The sequence below is a fragment of the Erinaceus europaeus genome, chromosome 14 (assembly GCF_950295315.1).
Source record: "Erinaceus europaeus chromosome 14, mEriEur2.1, whole genome shotgun sequence".
In the NCBI taxonomy this organism is placed as follows: domain Eukaryota; kingdom Metazoa; phylum Chordata; class Mammalia; order Eulipotyphla; family Erinaceidae; genus Erinaceus; species Erinaceus europaeus.
Window position 1 is genome coordinate 40,584,438 of NC_080175.1, and position 16,566 is coordinate 40,601,003.

A 16,566-nucleotide genomic window follows, 5' to 3' on the forward strand; every position below is an offset into this window, starting at 1 on the left:
GCATTTTTTAAACAATGTTTTTATTTATTTATTATTGGGTAAGGACCGAGAAAAATTGAGAGGGGAGGGGAGACAGAGATGGAAAAAGACAGAGAGACACCTGCAGCCCTGCTTCATGACTCAAGAAGTGTCAGGGTCTCTGGCGGGGTGATCTCCAGGGGAAAAGTAACGGACCGGTTCTTTCTAGAATAAAGACACCAGGGAGCCCTGCAGCGTGCTCAGAACTCATTTATTAGCAGGTGGACATGAGTTAAATAGAAAACCAAACAAAGGGAATTATTATTGAAATATGTCAGAAATTATAGGTTTCTTAAAGATCAGCTTGCCCTTATGGTAGGGGGCTGGTATGATAGGAATTGATGAGATACAAGACTGTTATTCTCCATGACACAAGCAATTTAATTATCCAAAGGTATTTGAGAGAAGCATAGGGGTTAAACCAGTAGGGTGAGACAGAGAGAAGATCGATATCAAAAGGCCATATAGTTTGGAATTTCTCTTGTCTGGGGTCTAAGGTATATGATGGAGTGTGTGATAAGGTGTGTTCTTCTGTGATCAGAAGGTGACTTTGAGTAAGTGAATCTTAAAGTAGGCGGCCATGTGGCCTGCAGTTAATGGGGAGAAGTATTGGGGTCTCTGTGGGCCTGAGAGTCAAGAAAGAAAGAACTAAGTCTGAGTGTTCCCCCTTTTGCTCACCTCGGTTGAGAGAGACTCACCAAGAGGGTATCTTCTCAGACCTCCATCCAAGGATGGGGGTAGTTCTCCCTAGGCTCTATCAAGCTTACACATAGTCCCAACAATGAAGCTTGCCCCCTGCTTATAGTTCACTAATCAATATGAGGGGGGAAAGAGACTGAATGTCTCAAACTTTTTGATGCAAAGGTCCAGTTCTGAGTATATATTCCTGTAATCTAAGCACTGAAAGCTTCAAATTGGTAAACTGACTGAATTAATTATGTGCTTAAAGTGTTAATATGTTTCCAATAATGACTTTTTCTTGAAATGTTAAATCAACTATAATATTAGACCAGAGAGACCAGGAGTAACTAGCTGTGTCACTATATTAGAGCTACATGTAAATAGCATTAAATGACATAAATCATGGTGAGGTCTTGTGCGATACAGAAAATACTAACAATGGGACTTTCAAAGTTAACCAAATTTCCATATAAACTGGTTATAGTAAGAACTGTCTTGCCTTCTTAAACCATAAAATAGTAGGAACCCTCCCCACCCTTTATTTAACCAATATTTCTCTCAGTCCTGGAACCTTGTGTGGTTCATTTTTCAGCATATCAACTGATACTGCATCTGCTGAATGGCAACCCTTCAGCTCCAGTATTCTGTTGAGACCATTCCTAGCTCATAGGATTCCTTAATTCCATTTTGGGTATTCACTTCCTGATAAAGCCCTACCACCTAGATATGAATCAGGGCCCAAGTAACAGAATATATGTACATATCTATCTGTAAGTTAGTAAAAAATATGTAACTTAAAGCAAAAGTACACAATAGTTTTCAGTGACCCAATCAGTGCAGCAAGCAAGAAGAAAGTCCTAATAAAGACAACATAAAGTACTTAGTCAAATAATTTCAACTTAGACCTAGATATTATCCTCACCTACCTCCTATTTCACTTCTCTCAATCACTCCAAGGCTAACCTTGTCAATCAAAATAAGGACTACAAAAGCTGGATATGGGCAAGAGACCAGCACACTTTAATGATGCCTCTTTGGCTTACTACCAGGCCACCTCATCTCCTGGGGCCCTAGTCAGGGACTCCTGGAATTCCCACAAAGTCGTGATGGGCCTAGTCCTCTAATAGATCCCTCTCTCCACTGTCAGTGGTCATCTTCATCAGGAATAACATAATGGACCCCTATGTAGGCCCTTATAGGACCTTGCCCTCAATGTGGATCAACAATGGTAGAGACTTTCCCATTCTCGGAAGGGAGGTTGGACCAAAATCCTCTACCACTCAAGGAAGATGGGTCTGGCAATGGGTGCAGCCTAGAATGTTCCTAGCTATGACACAGAATGCAAGCGCAGACCTACAGGGATGCAGAGGTTACATAAGCCCCTGCACTGAATATAGACCCCAGATCAAATTGATGGGGTTTACAGTTAATTTATATACTTTCCCCATATTTGGGATCTACTCTCTTCCCTGATCCAGCTTTGTAGTCCTATTTCCAACCTTAACACCATCTCCCCAGATACTACTTTTGGCCCACCTGCAGGTTAACTGTCAGGCTCAGGTAAAAATTAGTAAAGTCATGGGCCCCTTGGAACATACCTAAAACAGATCTACTAGCTTTTTTCAAAATGGAAAACCCAAATCTTATCTGCTATATTCATTCCTTTAGGTTCCAAATTATTAAACAATTTGTTCTGCTTTATATCTTAATGTCTTTCAGACACCAAGTTGCAGGTGCTACCATGAATCCAACCTGACTCCCTGGGGCAGACGGCCTTACCAATGTACCCTGGAACTCCATCTCTCAGGAGCTCTGCTCCACTAGGGAAAAATAGAAATAGGCTGGGAGTATGGATCAGCCTTCCAACACCCATGTTCAGTGCAGAAGCAATTACAGAAACCAGACCTTCCCCGTCTGCAACCCATAATGATCCTGGTGGCAGGAATTGTGTGCAATTTTACCCCTCTTATTCTATGGTTTTTGTCAGCATTTTCTATTTTTTATTATATAAATAAGTTTTAAAAAGTACAAAAAAAGAATAAAGAAAGAGAGAAAGAAAGGAGAAAGAAAGAAAGAAAGAAATCAGGCTCTTGACAAGATATTTCTGTATCTGTATTTACAGCAGCTGTGGTTACAACAGTCAAAAGGCAGAAATAACCAACGTTTCCACTGATGAGTGAATGAAAAATTCAGATGCGGTGTATCCAATCAATGAAGTATTATTCAGCCTTAAAAAAAACAGAAAATGTAAGCACATGCTAACATGTGGATGAACCTTCACAACCACACAAAGTGAAATTATCAAAGGACCTAAGAATAAATACCACATTTCTGCTTAGAGGAGTATCTATCCATAGATTAGTCAGAGTTGAGACATCAAGTAGAACAATGGACACCTCAAGTTGAGAGGAGTAAAGAGAAATGGGAAAGAAATTTCAATTTGTGAAATTTGGTTCTATAGATATATCAGTTTAGAGAGTGACCATGTTGACACAACAATGTGAGTGTCTTTAATGACACCTAAATGTACATTTAAAAATAGTTAAAATGGCTGCTAGAGAAATAGTTCAACTGGTAAAGCACAGGACTCTCATGCCTGAGTCTACTGGTTCAATTTCTGTCACTGCATTTAGTTGAGTGGTGTTCTCTCTGGCTTATCTTTGCCTCTCCCTCTCTTTCTCCGTCTCCCTCTCTTTCTCCGTCTCCCTCTCTCCCTCTCCCTCTCCATCTTCCTCTCTTTCTCCTTCTCGCTCTTCCTCTCTCCCTTTCCCACTCCCTCTCCCTCTCTGCCTCTACTTCTTCCTCTCCTTCTCCTTTATCCTCCCCCTCTCCCTCTCCCATCTCATGTGAAACTCTGTCATTACTATAAGTAAAATCAGTCTAAATTTTTGTATTGCCACCTGGATTATCACTGGGATTCCATGGCCACTTTTTTCTTTTTTCTTCTATTTTATTGGATAGGACAGAGAGAAATTGAGAAGAGAGGGGGAAGGAGGGTTGCTTTTTCTTTGTTTTGTGCTGAGCTTACTGAGCTCTTATATATATTTTTAGTTATTAGTCCTTTGTTTGGGATGTGTTGTATAAGATATTCACCCACATTGAAGGGTGTCTTTCTGTTTGGGTGGTGACACCCTTTGCTGTGCAGAAGGTTTTTAGTTTGATATAGTCCCATTGGTTTATTTTTGTTTTTGTTTTCTTTACTGTTGGATTTGAATTCTTAAAGGCTTCTTTGAAGCATAGATAATGAAGTGTCCTGCCAGAGTTTTCTTATATGTATTTGATAGTTTTGGGCCTAATGTCCATGTCCTTGATCCACTTGGAGTTCACTTTTGTACAGTTATAAGTGATGGTTCAATTTCATCTCTGGCATGTTTCAATCCAATTTTACCAACACCATTTGTTGAAGAGACTCTCTTTTCATCACTCAATGTTTTGGGCCCCCTTGTCAAAAAGTAGTTTGCCATAAGCATGGGGGCCTATTTCTGAATCTGCAGTTTTATTCTATTGGTCTGAGTTCACCAGACATTCATGCCAAAGGACTAGGTGGCCAAACTCTCAGTATTTGGCATTATTATTTTTTTATTTTCTTTATTTATTTAAAAAAGGAGACATTAACAAAACCATAGGATAGGAAGGGTACAACTCCACACAATTCCCACCACCAGATCTCTATATCCCATTCCCTCCCCTGATAGCTTTCCCATTCTTTACCCTTTGGGAGTATGGACCCAAGGTCATTGTGGGTTGCAGAAGGTGGAAGGTCTGGCTTCCGTAATTGCTTCCCCACTGAACATGGGTGTTGACTGATTGGTCCATACTCCCAGTCTGTATTTGGCATTATTATATGCCAGATATGAGTGGTGTTCTGAGTTCTTCCTCTATGTGTTTCTTTCTTATTTAAAAATAAATTAAAATATTTGTAATTAGCAACAAGAGTATTATAATTAAACTAATAATGAAACTAGTGTTGGACAGACTACTTAATTAATATCCACCATAGAACAAAAACTAGAGAATAGAAAATTAAAAAGAATAAAAGATTCTTACCTTTTTTTTTAGATAAGATGCTATGAAACTTGATGTGAGACAATCTTATCTCAACCTCTTATAAGGAATTTGAGTGGTTTACAGTCAACAGTATTTATACATCTTTCCCATATTTGGGAGCTAGTCTCATCCCTGATCCAGCTTTCTGGTTATTTTTCCAGCCATGACATCATCTCCCCAGACAATAACTAAGATCCACCTGCATATCAGATGTTAGACTCAGGGAAAAAAAAAACTAGTATAGCCACAGGCCCTTTGGAATATAACTAAAATATGCCTACTACCTATCTACAGAAAGGAGACACCCCCTTCCCCCAGCCCCCGACTCTTCATCTGTACTGCTCCAGCCTTTAGGTTCATGATTAGTCAACAACTTGTTTGGCTTTATATGTTAATTCTGTTTTCAGCCACCAGGTTCAAGATGCTAGCATGATACCAACCAGACTTCCCTGAACAGACAACCCCACCAATGTGTCCTAGAGCTCTGATTCCCTAGATCCCCACCCTACTAGGAAAAGAGAGAGGCAGGCTGGAGTATGGATCCACCTGTCAACACTTGTGTTCAGCGGAGAATCAATTACAGAAGCCAGACCTTCCACCTTCTGCATCCCACAATGACCTTGGTCCATATTCCCATAGGGTTAAAGAATAGGAAGGCTATCAGGGGAGGGGATGGGATATGGCGTTCTGTGATGGGAATTGTGTGGAGTTGTACTCCTCTTATCCTATGGTTTTGTCAGTGTTTCCTTTTTATAAATAAATTTAAAAAAATAAGGAATGTGAGCATGTGTATTCAGCAAGCATGAACATTCTCAGATTATGAAGCCATGCTGTTGACTTGTTTTTAAGTTACTTGTATAACTATTTCCTACACCAGTAAGGAGAGTTCTTGGGATATAACTACAGATATGAAACTTCTACAAATGCACCTTTCTCTGCAGTATAAGCCAAGACAACTATGTTTTTGCTTATACTATGTGAGACTCTGAATAAAAAGGAAGTTTATAGTTTACTTTGAAGAAGTTATAAGCTCTTAATATAAAAAGCAGCAAGAAGCAAGCGACTGTGTCATCTAATTGCAGGATGTTGGAGTCATAGTAAAAGGCCTGAGAGACTCAGCTTGCACGTCATTTTCCTTGTGACATGTAGTGTAGGAAACTCCACATTCCATGCCAATTGTTTCTCAAACTTCAGTTTGAGGCTCCATAAGAAGTTTTCACGGGTCAGAGCAATTACAACTCACAGTTGGGGCACATCCGTTTTTTAGTCATCTTAAACTTAACTCATCAAATGAAGGATGCCACGTGGTTTCAGAGAGCTTCAAACCTCAACTCTCTAAACACTTCCTTCTTTTATATAGTGATGTTGTAAAATCAGAGACTGAACTCAGCCATATAAAAAAGTCATGCCCTTCTAGGTAAGGTTGCCAGACTAGCCAAGTGAAAAGAACAATTTCCTCATTAAATTGAAACTTCTGGTAAAGACAAAGTAATTTATAACATGCATCTGCCCCATGCAATATTTGGAGCAAGTTTATCCTCATTTTGTTGCTTTTTCTTCTGTCTTCAATTCTGATTTACTTGAGGGAATGTCTTGTGTTTTGTCTGAAAATAAAAACCTACCTAAGGGTGAAATGGAAGAAAGATCTTCCCAGGCCTCATACAGTGATTGAGGCTGAGTGTAAATGTCTTACATGAATCTTTAAAATGGACAATCATGCCTAATCTGCTTGTCTCTAACTTGTCACCCATGAGTGACACCATCCTAATTGGGAACTGCCTTTGTGTGTGTGTGTGCATATGTTTTTGTGCGTAGTGGGATAATGTATCTTTATATGAACTTGATGTCCATGGACGTCTGTGTAAAACAGTGTAAGTGGTCTGGGGAGTGTAGGTATTCTGCAGTATGGAGGCAAGACAGAGATTTTTAAGAGTATGAAGTAATGATCTTATACTACCTAACTAAGATCTGAAATGAGCTAGCATGGGGCATGTTCTTGCAAGGATGCACTTTTTAAAAAATGCAATTATTTGTTTACTGGATAGAGGTAGAGAGAAATTGATAGAAAAGGGGAAGATAGAAAGGCACTTGCAGTACTGGTTCACTACTCTTTAAGCTTCCCCCCTTCTGCATAGAAGCATGTGTATGCAACCAGGTGTGCCACTACCCAGTCCCTCTAGGGAATGCACTTTTTACTAGCAAGATCCTGGAGTTAGCACATGTTGATTGCTGCAGTTATATAAGAGGATATAGTCACTGCGCTGGATCCTGCATGGCCTCCACTAGAACTCAGGCAACATGCACACTTATTTGTCTTGGGGACAGGAAAATCATGATTGATTCTGTCTTAGTACATGGTTAAAGATAAAAGATAAAAATGGTGTTAATATACACTCCTATTAACTTATAGTCACACAAAATACTACTCAATTTATAGGAGAGGGGAAAAATTGATTAAATGTCTCAAACTTCTTGTTGCATAGCTCTGAGTATATGTTCCTTCAATCTAAGCACTTAAGACTTCAAATTAATAATCAGATTTAATTTTAACAGTGAGCTCAAATTGTTAATACATTTCTAATAATGATTTGCTCTTTGAAATATTAAATCTCCTAAAAGCTTAGACCGTGGAGAACAAAAGCGACTGGTGGTGTTCCTTTATAAGATACAGCTATAATTAAGTAGCATAAAAGGACATAAATTATGGTGATGTCTTGTATGCTACAGAAATCCTAACAATGGTATTTTCAATGTTAACCCAATTGCCAAATGATTTGGTTATAGCTATAACTATCTATTGCTTTCTTAAACCCTAAGACAGCAGGAAACCTCTCCTCTCTATATAAAGCCATATTTCTCACAGTCCTGAATCCTCTAGGATGAGGCTCACTTTCCTGCATGCTTCTCTCAGTTCATACCAACTGATACTGCACCTGCTGATCTCATCTTAATCAATGTAACCAGTACCACCTTGGCATGTTTCACTTTGGACTACATCCAGAAATATCAAGAGTGGAATGTGAATCCATTAGCTTCATCACTCTGGTGAGACATTTCCTAGCTCATAGTACTCCTTCAATTGATTTTGAGTGGTACACTTCTTAGCAAACCTCAAAACCTAGATATAGACCAGGGTCCATGAGATGGGGAGTAAGTACATATATCCAGGAGTTGGGGGAAAACATATACCTTAAAGGAATAGTGCAGATAGTCAATAAATGTAGTAAGCAAGCAGAAAGACCTAAAAGACACCACAAAGTACCTAATGAAACAGTTTCTGCTTAGACCTAGATAACCTCCTCACCTATCTTCTATTGCACGTCCCTCAATCACCCCAAAGCTAACCTTGTCAGACAGACAAAGTAAGGACTACAAAAGTTGAATAAGGGTAAGAGACTGGCATACTTTATGACTCTTTAGTCACTACCAGACCACCCTATAACCTGGGGCCCTAGTCAGGGAGTCCTAGGGTTCCCACACAGACATGATGGGCCTAGACCTCTAACAGATCCCTCTCTACTGTCACTGGTCACCTCCATCAGGAACAACATAATGGACCCCCTCTGTGGGCCCCTGTCAGACCTGGCCCTCAATGTGAATCAACAATGGTAGGGAATGCTCCATTTTCCAAAGGGAGGTTGGATAGCATAATCTGCCTATCACCTGAGGATGATGGGTCCTGGAATGATCCTAGCCCTGACCATAGAATGTAAGCTCAGACCTACAGGGATGCAAAGGTTACATAGGTTCCTGTGCTGACTATAAGCCCCAGATCAGATTGATGGGATTTACAGTTAACAATATTTATATACATTTCCCATATTTGGGAGCTACTCTCTTCCCTGGTCCAGCTTTCTGGTCCTATTTCCAACTGTGACACTATCCCCCCAAACAATAACTTAGGTCACCTGCATATTGGATGTCAGGTGCAGGCAAAAACTAGTTGGGTCATGGGCCCCACGGAATATACCTAAAATAGACCTACTAGCTTCTTCCAAAATAGAGACCCCCAAATCTCCATTCACAATTTTCTTGCCTTTAGGTTTATTTTTAGTCAATAATTTACTCTGCTTTCTATCTTAACTCTTTTTCAGCCACCAGGTTCCATATGCTACCATGGACATGATGCCAACTAGACTTCCCAAGGAAGATGACCACACCAATGTGTCCTGGAGCCCCACCTCCCCAGATCCCTGCCCCAAAAGGGAAAGATAAAGACAGGCTGGGAGTATGGATTGACCTGCCAATGCCCATGTTCAAGTGGGGAAGTAATTACAGAAACCAGACCCTCCACCTTGTATACCCCATAATGTCCCTGAGCCCATGCTCCCAGAGGATTAAAGAATAGGAAACCTATCAGGGCAGGGAATGGAATATGGAGTTCTGGTAGCAAGAATTGTGTGGAATTGTACCCCTCTTATCATATGGTCTTGTCAGTGTTTCCACTTTGTAAATAAAAACTTTAGTTTTTAGCACATGGTCTGATGCACAAGAACTTTTTTAAAAAAAATTATTTATAAAAAGCAAACACTGACAGAAAACATAGAATAAGAGGCATACAACTCCACACAATTCCCACCACCAGAACTCCATAACCCATCCCCTCCCCTGATAGCTTTCCTACTCTTTTACCCTCTGAGAGTATGGACCCAGGGTCATTATGGGGTCCAGAAGGTGGAAGGTCTGGCTTCTGTAATTGCTTCCCCGCTGAACATGGGCGTTAACATGCCAATCCATAGCACCAGCCCGTCTCTCTCTTTCCCTAGTGCGGTGGGGTTTTGGGGGCTCCAGGACACATTGGTGGGGTCCATTTGCCTAAGGATGTCTGGTGAGCATCATGGTAGCATCTGGAACCTGGTGGCTGAAAAAATAGTTAACATACAAAGCCAAAAAATTTGTTGACTAATCATGAACCTAAAGGCTGGAAATGTTCATATGAAGAGTTGGGAGTCTCTGTTTTGTAGATAGTTATTAGTCCTATTTTAGTTGTATTCCAAAGAGCCTATGACTATACTAGTTTTTTTTTTTTCCTTCTGAGTCTGACATTTGATATGCATGTTCATCTTAGTTATTATCTGGGGAGATAATGTCATGGCTGGAAAAAGGACCAGAAAGCTGGAGTAGGTCACCAAAGTAAAAATCTCTGGATGGAGGTTGAGGGTGGATGTTCGGCTTCTGGGGGCAAGGTGGGGGGGGGGGCAATTGAATGGGACACAGCCTTTTGGTGGTGGGAATGGTGATTATGTACACTCCTATGAAATTATAGTCATAAGAATCACTATTTAACTAATATGAGAAGGATGAAAATTTATTGAATGTCTCAAACTTTTGAATGCACAGTCCATAGGCTGAATCTTAGAGATGTTGACTCTCTTGAAAGCTTAGACCAGGAAGAACAGAAGCAACCAGTGGCATTACTCTATAAGACACAGCTATATAAAAATAATGTCAAAGGGCATAAATTGTGGTGACGTTGTATATGATACAGCAAATCCTAACAAGGGATTTTCAAAGTTAACCCAATTGCCAAATAATGTGATTACAACAATAACTATCTATTGCCTTCTTAAACACTAAGCCAGCAAGAACCTCCTGCTTCCTCTATGGAGCCTATATTTCCCCCAGTCCTGGAACCTCTAGGGTGGGGCTCACTGTCCTGCTTGCCTCTCTCAATTCATACCAAATGGTATTACATCTGATGCGCCCAACCTAATTAATGCAATGAGTACCACCTCAGCATGCTTCACTTCAGACTGTGTCCAGAGATGTTAGGTGTGGAATGGTAACCCTTCAGCCTCATTACTCAGGTGAGACCTTTTCTTTCATAGGATTCTCAAATTCCATTTCAGGTGGTCCATTTCCTAACAAAGTCCCAAAACCTAGATATAGACCAGGTCCCATGAGATATGGCATATATTCACATGTATTCATAAACTAGGGCAAAATATATATCTGGAAGCAAAGTGTACAATAGTCTTCAGTGAGTCAGTATATGCAGCAAGCAAGTAGAAAGACCTAAAAAGACAACATAAAGTTCATAGTGAAATAGTGTCTACTTAAACTTAGATACCCTTTTCACCTACTTCCTATTATACTTCCCTCCCTCACTCCAAAGCTAATCTTATCAAAGTAAGGACTACAAAGGCTGAATAAGGGCAAGATACTGGAATACTTTAACAGTGACTTTTTAGTAACTGTTAGCTGGTGCCCTAGTCGGGGAGTCTTGAGATTCCAAAACAGACATGACAGGTCTAGATCTCGAATAGATCCCTCTCTCCATTGTTACTGGTCATCTCTAACAGGAACAACACAATAGACCCCGTTGTGGGCCCCCATAGGACCTTGCCCTCAACATAGATCAACAACAGTAGAGAATGTTTCATCCTCTGAAGGGAGGCTAGACAACATACTCTATGTTCCACCTGATGAAGATGGGTCTTGAAATTGGGGCAGCTTGGAGCTTTCCTACCCATGACCACCGAATATGAGCTCAGACCTACAGGGATGCAGAGGTCACATAGGCTCCTACACTGAACATGGGCCCCAGATCAGGTCAAATCAATGAGGTTTACAGTCAACAATATTTATACACCTTTCCCATATTTGGGAGCTACTCTCTCCCCTGATCCAGCTTTCTGGTCCTTTTTCCAGGAAGAACTTTTTAATAAACATGCTGTGTTGCTCTCTTGGTGGAATCAGTGGTTAGGCAAAGTTTTTTGCTGCTTCAGTGTGCCTCTCACTAACCTTTCTAGAAGATGTTGGTTCTCAAAGTTTTATTGGCATAATAAAGAGCTTAGGTAAATGTTTTCATTGGGGCTTAGGCCATGCTTCCCCCCCAAAAAAAAAAAAACTTTCTGCAGATATTTATAATATCCACTGATGACCAATAATTTTTAAAGTAGTAAAGATACTGTTTATTTGATAGTGGAGAACATGATCCTGCTCCACACCCAAAGAGCACAGGGATGGAGTTTGTGTATAGAAAAACTTTAAAGGATCAATCAGGAAAGCGAGCTTGAGTCACTTATTTAGAAACTTTTTGACAGATTCCCCCCATTATTTTATTAGTAATTTAACATTGATTTACAAAATTATAAGATAACAATTATAAGATAACAAAATTATAAGATAACACACCTTTTCCACCACCAAAGTTCTGTGTCCCCATTTCCCCATCGGAAACTGTAGTAGCTCTCCCAAGGTTACAGAAATGTGTTAACTATTATTTCTATAACTGTATTTATATATATTTGCTTTTTCTCTATAGCCCTGCCTTCTCTTCCATTCTAAGTCACACCTACACCTATTACAACTTCTAATTACCCTTCCCTTTTTCCTCTTCTCTCTCCAGGTCCTGATGGAATTGAAGTTCAAAGCCCTTTACTCATTTTCCCCTAACATTTCTCCCCCTCTGGGAATATGAACCAACGTTCTTTATGGGGTGAGGTAGAAGATGGAATTTCTGCCTTCTGTAATTGCTTCTCCACTGAGCATGTGTTGGCAGATCCATCCATACCCCCAGGCTGTTTCTTTCCATAGTGGGGTAGAGCTTTGGAGAGGTGAAGTTCCAGGAGGCATTGGTGAGGTCATCTGTCCAAGGAAGTCATGATGAAATCATAGTAGCATCTGAAAGCCAGTGAGATATAAAGTAGGACAAAATATTAATAAACAGGAAGCCAAGAATAGAAATAGTGTTGTGACCCCAACAGGAATATGGGACTGTTAGCATACTTTTGAGGGCAGACAGAAAAAGGAATGTATAAAAGCAGGGGACTTTGAGCAGGTCACTCTTCTTTGGCTGCTTATTCTTCTGGTCAGAAGCATCTCAGTGGATGTGCTCCAGGTATCCACCATGGCTACTTCTCCTGGGAACCGAACACATGTGACTCAGCTAGCCAGTAAACTTTTCGACCCATCTATAGCCATGAGCAAACTTTACCTCAGCTGATAATTGTTTATATATATATATATATATATTTAAATTTTTTATTTAAGAAAGGATTAATGAACAAAAACATAAAGTAGGAGGGGTACAACTCCACACAATTCCCACCACCCAATCTCCATAACCCACCCCCTCCCATGATAGCTTTCCCATTCTCTAGCCCTCTGGGAGCATGGACCCAGGGTCGTTGAGGGTTGCAGAAGGAAGAAGGTCTGGCTTCTGTAATTGCTTCCCCGCTGAACATGGGCGTTGACTGGTAGGTCCATACTCCCAGTCTGCCTCTCTCTTTCCCTAGTAAGGTGTGTCTCTGGGGAAGCGGAACTCCAGGACCCATTGGTGGGGTCTTCAATCCAGGGAAGCCTGGCCAGCATCCTGGTGGCATCTGGAACCTGGTGATTGAAAAGAGAGTTAACTTATGAAGCCAAAAAATTTGTTGAGCAATCATGGATCCCAAGCTTGGAATAGTGGAGAGGAAGTGTTAGGGAGGTACTCATTGCAAACTCTAGTGTACTTCTGTTTTCAGGTATATATTTTGCAGTAGTTTATGGATACGTGTGAACATAAGCTCTCTCTCACAGAAACTGGTGTATATCTAGGTTATGGGACTATGTTAGAAAGTGAACTACCTGAGATGAAATTAGAGTGTACTATAAAAGGAAAGGTCTCACCCGAATGATGAAGCTGAAGGGTTGTCATTCCACACGTGAAGTCTCTGGACACAGTCTGAGGTGAAGCATGTTGAGGTGGCAATCATTGCGTTGGTTAGGTTGTGATCGGCGGATGCAATATTATTTGGTTTGGATTGGGAGACGCATATGGGAAAGTGGGCCCTATGCAAGGGTCCCAGGACTGGAGGAAGTAGGGGCTCTATAGTGGAGATGTGAGGTTCCTGCTGTCTTAGGGTTCAAAAAGACAATCGATAGTTAATGTTATCATCACATTATTTGTTAATTGGGTTAACTTTGAAAAGTCCTTTTGTTATGGTTTGCTGTACAGTATCCAGTATCTTGTATATAGCCGTGCTATTGGATGCTTCTAATCTACTTGGTCTAGGCTTTTGAGAGAGTCCGCATATCAAATACACAGCCTATATATTAAAAAGATTCAGTTTGTGTTTTGAGAAACTTTGAGACATACAACTGATTTTCCCCCTCTCATATTAATTAACTACTGATTTATATGTCTACATTTTGCTAGGAGTGTACATAAACACCATTCCCACCACCAAAAGACTGTGACCCATCCCTCCCGCCCACTCCCACCCCCCACTGGCCCAGGAAGCTGCATGTCTACCCCTCACCACAGGGTTTTTACTTTGGTGCCCTACTTACAATTTGATCAGGTCCTGCTTTTAGTTTCCCTTTCATATCTTCTTTCTCAACTTCTGTTGATGAGTGGGATCATCCCATACTCATCCTTATCTTTCTGACTTAGTTCACTTAACATAATTCCTTCTAGCTCTGTCCAAGATGGGTCAGAGAAGGTGGGTTCATTGCTCTTGATAGCTGCATAGTATTCCATTGTGTATATATACCACAGCTTTCTCAGCCACTCATCTGTTGTTGGGCACCTGGGTTGCTTCCAGGTTTTAGCTATTATGAATTGTACTGCTATGAACATAGGAGTACACACCTCTTTTTGCTTGGGTGTTATGGAGTCCTTGGGGTATAACCCCAGGAGAGGAATTAGTGGATCATATGGAAGGTCCATGTCTAGCCTTCTGAGAGTTTTCCAGACTGCTCTCCACAGAGGCTGTACCAATGTACATTCCCACCAGCAATGTAAAAGGGTTCCTCTGTCCCCACATCCTCTCCAGCATTTGTTGCTGCTGTCCTTTTTGATGTATGCCATTCTTACAGGAATGAGGTGGTATCTTAGTGTTGTCTTAATTTGCATTTCTCTGACAATCAGTGACCTAGAGCAGTTTTTCATATGTTTGTTAGCCTTTTGGATCTCCTCTGAGGTGAATGTTTTGTTCATATCCTCTGCCCATTTTTGAATGGGGTCATTTGCTTTTTTGGTGCTAAGTTTGCTGAGCTCTTTATATATTTTGGTGATTAGTTTCTTGTCTGATGTCTGGCATGTGAAGATCTTCTCCCATTCTGTGAGGGGTCTCTCTGTTTGTTTAATAGTTTCTTAGGATGTGCAGAAGCTTTTCAATTTGATGTAGCCCCATTGGTTTGTTTCTGCTTTAGTCTTCCTTGCAATTGGGTTTGATTCATCAAAGATGTCCTTGAGGTGTATGTGGGAAAGTTTTTTACCAATGTTTTCCTCTAAGTATTTGATTGTTTCTGGTCTGACATCTAGGTCTTTGATCCATTTGAAGTTGATTTTTGTTTCTGGTGAGATAAAGTGGTTCAATTTTATTCTTCTGCATGTTTCAACCCAGTTTTCCCAGTACCATTTATTGAAGAGAGCCTCCTTTTTCCATTTAATCCTTTGGGCCCGCTTATCAAAAATTAGATGTCCATAGGTGTGGGGATTTATTTCTGGGCATTCAATTCTGTTCCACTGGTCTGTGTGCCTATTTTTTTCCAGTACCATGCTGTTTTGATGATGATGGCTTTATAATATAGTTTAAGGTCTGGGAGTGTGATGCCTCCATTTCTGTTTCTTTTCCTCAAGATGGTTTTGGCATTTCTAGGTGTCTTCATTTTCCAGATAAATGATTGTAGTGTTTGTTCTATTCTCTTAAAGAAGCTTGGTGGAACGTTGATGGGTATTGCATTAAATTTGTATATGGCTCTGGGGAGAATATTCATTTTGAAGATATTTATTCTTCCAATCCATGAGCATGGGATATCTTTCCATTTCTTGGTATCAGTTTCTATTTCCTTGAGTAGCGACTCATAGTTTTCAGCATACAAGTCTTTCACTTCTTTGGTCAACTTTATTCCTAGGTATTTGATTGATTTTGCTGAAACAGTAAATGGGAGTGATTTCTGGATGTCTTCTTCTTCTGATTTAGTGTTTGCATAAAGAAATGCCACTGATTTTTGTACATTGATTTTGTAGCCTGCTATATTGCCTAATAACTTCCAGTAATTTTCTGCTGGATTCTTTAGGTCTTTCTATGTATACTATCACATCATCTGCAAATAGTGAGAGCTTGACTTCTTCCCTTCCAATCTGTATTCCTTTGATTTCTTTCTCTGGCCTGATTGCTATGGCAAGAACTTCCAATACTATGTTGAAGAGTAATGGTGACAGTGGACAGCCCTGTCTAGTCCCTGATCTGAGGGGGAATGCTTTCAGCTTCTGTCCATTGAGTATGATGTTGGCTGTAGGTTTGCTATATATAGACTCCACTATCTGAGGAATTTACCATCTATTCCCATTTTTTGTAGAGTTTTGAGCATGAACGGGTGTTGGATTTTGTCAAAGGCTTTCTCTGCATCTATTGAGATAATCATGTGGTTTTTGGCTTTGCTTTTATTGATGTGGTGAATGACATTGATTGACTTACGGATGTTGAACCAGCCTTGCATTCCTGGGATGAATCCCACTTGGTCATGATGAACAATCTTTTTGATGTGTTGCTGTATCCGGTTGGCCAAGATCTTGTTTAATATTTTGGCATCTATGTTCATCAGAGCTTTGGTCTGTAGTTTTCCTTTTTGGTGTGTTCCTATCAGCTTTTGGTATCAGGGTGATGTTGGCTTCATAAAAGGTGGAAGGGAGTATTCCTGTTTCTTCAATCTTATGGAATAGCTTAAGAAGTATGGGTATTAACTGTTTCCTGAAAGTTTTGTAGAATTCGCTTGTGAAGCCATCTGGTCCAGGACTTTTGTTGTTGGAGAGATTTTTAATAATGGTTTCAATTTCTTTGTCTGTGATTAGTGCATTAAGATTTTGTAGTTCTTCTTGGTTCAGTT